Source organism: Nerophis ophidion, linkage group LG06 (assembly GCF_033978795.1).
Source record: "Nerophis ophidion isolate RoL-2023_Sa linkage group LG06, RoL_Noph_v1.0, whole genome shotgun sequence".
Lineage (NCBI taxonomy): Eukaryota > Metazoa > Chordata > Actinopteri > Syngnathiformes > Syngnathidae > Nerophis > Nerophis ophidion.
Genome location: NC_084616.1, coordinates 1,803,657 through 1,807,370, shown reverse-complemented (window position 1 = coordinate 1,807,370; position 3,714 = coordinate 1,803,657).

Sequence of the window (3,714 nt, the reverse complement as noted above, 5' to 3'; positions counted from 1 at the left end):
CATTTCCTTACTGTCTAATAGAGGTTGTATTATATGGCTTTAATTAGAAGTGTTTGGAATAACAGCGTTCCACGTTCAAAGAGCTAGCTTCTGTAGCCGAGGATCGGACCGCCAAGTGCCCTGCCTTCGGCTGCCGCCCAGCTCACAATGCACCCGACCTATATGGCCCCTCGGAGTCTTGTTCATGAGTGGGGGAAGAGTGGATCGTGAGATCGACAGTCGGATCGGTGTGGCGTCTTCAGTAATGCGGACGTTGTACCGATCCGTTGTGGTGAAGAAGGAGCTGAGCCGGAAGGCAAAGGTCTCAATTTACCGGTCGATCTACGTTCCCATCCTCACCTATGGTCATGAGCTTTGGTTCATGACCGAAAGGACAAGATCACGGGTACAAGCAGCCGGAATGAGTTTCCTCGACCGGGTAGGGGTGCTCTCCCTTAGAGATAGGGTGAGAAGCTCTGCCATCCGGGAGGAACTCAAAGTAAAGCCGCTGCTCCTCCACATCGAGAGGAGCCAGATGAGATGGTTCGGGCATCTGGTCAGGATGCCACCCGAACGCCTCCCTAGGGAGGTGTTTAGGGCACGTCCAACCGGTAGGAGGCCACGGGGAAGACCCAGGACACGTTGGGAAGACTATGTCTCCCGGCTGGCCTGGGAACGCCTCGGGATCCCCCGGGAAGAGCTAGACGAAGTGGCTGGGGAGAGGGAAGTCTGGGCTTCCCTGCTTAGGCTGTTGCCACCGCGACTTCACCTCGGAAAAGCGGAAGATGATGGATGGATGGATGGATGGATGGTATAACAGCGGTATATGAAAACGATGTTACTAATGCTGTTACTTTTACCGGTAACGAGTAATCTAATAACTTTTATGTACGCTACAACGCTGTTACGATGCGTTTGATGTAATGTGGCATGCTACTTTTGATGTGATTGTATGTCAACAAGACAGCGTTAGAAGCACAAAAGGTTTAGTGCAGGTAATATCTTTTTACTAATGAAAGCAACCCCCGGAAGTAATTACGAACACGATATCAAATAGAAAGAGGCCTCATCCACACGCAAACAAAAACATTCAACAGAACTATCTTAACTGCCACTGCTAAGCTAAAAAATACAGCTGAACTATTCTGCTATGTCTGGGCGCTGACGTCCCACGTCACTTGGCAAAAGGCACGGCTTTTTAAAGGCACACACACACTCTGCACTTATGAAATGTCTCCCAACTGTATATGCTAGATATTTAAAACAAACATTTTTCAAGTAACACATTAATTACAAACCCCGTTTCCATATGAATTGGGAAATTGTTTTCGATGTAAAGATAAACGGAATACAATGATTAGCAAAACCTTTTCAAGCCATATTCAGTTGAATGCACTACAAAGACAACATATTTGATTTTCAAACTCATAAACTTGATTTTTTTTTGCAAATAATAATTAACTTAGAATTTCATGGCTGCAACACGTGACAAAGTAGTTGGGAAAGGGCATGTTCACCACTTTGTTACATCACCTTTTCTTTTAACAACACTCAATAAACGTTTGGGAACCGAGGAAACTAATTGTTGAAGCTTGGAAGGTGGAATTCTTTCCCATTCTTGTTTTATGTAGAGCTTCAGTCGTTCAATAGGCCGGGGTCTCCGCTGTCATATTTTACGCTTCATAATGCGCCATACATTTTCGATAGGACTGCAGGCCGGCCAGGAAAGTACCTGCACTCTTTTTTTATGAAGCTGAATCTGGCTTGGCATTGTCTTGCTGAAATAAGCAGGGGTATCCATGAAAAAGTCGGCCCTTACATGGCAGCATATGTTGTTCCAAACAGATGGGTAACTTACAGATGAGTAAGTTACCCATGCCTCGGGCACTAATGCACCCCCATACGATTACAGATGCTGGCTTTTCAACTTTGCGTCGATAACAGTCTGGATGGTTCGCTTCCCTTTTGGTCCGGATGAAACTATGTCGAATATTTCCAAAAACAATTTGAAATGTGGACTCGTCAGACCACTGAACACCTTTCCACTTTAAATCAGTTCATCTTAGATGATCTCGGCGTTTCTGGATGTTAATTGGCTTTCGCTTTGCATAGTAGAGCTTTAACTTGCACTTACAGATGTAGCGACAAACTGTATTTAGTGACAGTGGTTTTCTGAAGTGTTCCTGAACCCATGTGGTGATATCCTTTAGAGATTGATGTCGGTTTTTGATACAGTGCCGTCTGAGGGATCGAAGGTCACGGTTATTCAATGTTAGTTTCCTGACATGCCGCTTACGTGGAGTGATTTCTCCAGATTCTCTGCACCTTTTGATGATATTATGGACCGTAGATGTTGAAATCCCTAAATTTCTTTCAATTGAACGTTGAGAAAGGTTGTTCTTAAACTGTTTGACTATTTGCTCACGCAGTTGTGGACAAAGGGGTGTACCTCGCCCCATCCTTTCCTGTGAAAGACTGAGCATTTTTTGGGAAGCTGTTTTTATACCCAATCATGGCACCCACCTGTTCCAAATTAGCCTGCACACGTGTGGGATGTCCCAAATAAATGTTTGATGAGCATTCCTCAACTTTATCAGTATTTATTGCCAACTTTCCCAACTTCTTTGTCGCATGTTAGCTGGCATCAAATTCTAAAGTTAATGATTATTTGCACAAAAAAAATGTTTATCAGTTTGAACATCAAATATGTTTTCTTTGTGCATATTCAACTGAATATGGGTTGAAAATGATTTGCAAATCATTGTATTCAGTTTATATTTACATCTAACACAATTTCCCAACTCATATGGAAACGGGGTTTGTACTTTATTTAATAATTATTTACATTTATGAAAGAGTAATTCTGTTTGTAATTGAATTTTTGGTCAAGTAACGACTATTATTATTCCTTTTTAAAAGTAGATATTCCAAACATTGTTAATTGATAAACTGTTTTATCAGGATATGGTGTATTTGCTCTTGCATCAATTTAAAAAGGTTCTTTTGTGGTCGAGTATCGAGGGAAGTTCATCTCAAGACATGAGCGGGACAAGAGACAGAAACCCTCTATAAATATCTTTACTATTTATCTGGCATTATATGCTCATAATGTTATCAACAAAAAGTGCTGATAATGTTATAATTAATAAGTTCTAACATTATTTTTGTGTGTTTTGTTGCAGACAGCAACTGTTGATGTTCTATCTCAACATTCTCCAGATTCATGTGAGCAATAAACCGACTTCATCCCTCCAACAGGTTATTACTTGACTATTTTACTATCCATCCATCCATTTTCTACTACCTGTCCCTTTTTTGGGGTGGCGGGGTGTGCTGGAGCCTATCTCAGCTGCATTTGGGCGGAAGGCGGAGTACACCCTGGACAAGTCGCCGCCTCATTACAGGGCCAACACAAATAGACAACATTTACACTCACATTCACACACTAGGGCCAATTTAGTGTTGCCAATCAACCTATCCCCAGGTGCATGTCTTTGGAGGTAAGATGAAGCCGGAGTACCCGGAGGGAAAAAAAGTGCTGGTAATGTTATAATTAATTAGTTCTGACATTATATTTTTGTTTTTTGTTGCAGAAAACAACTGTTGAGGTTCTATCTCAACATTCTCCAGATTCAGATGTGAGCCATGAACCGACTTCATCCCTCCAACAGGTTATTACATGTCCATTTTTACTATATTTGTTCTAAATTTGACCCAACCTTTATTTTGAAAGAC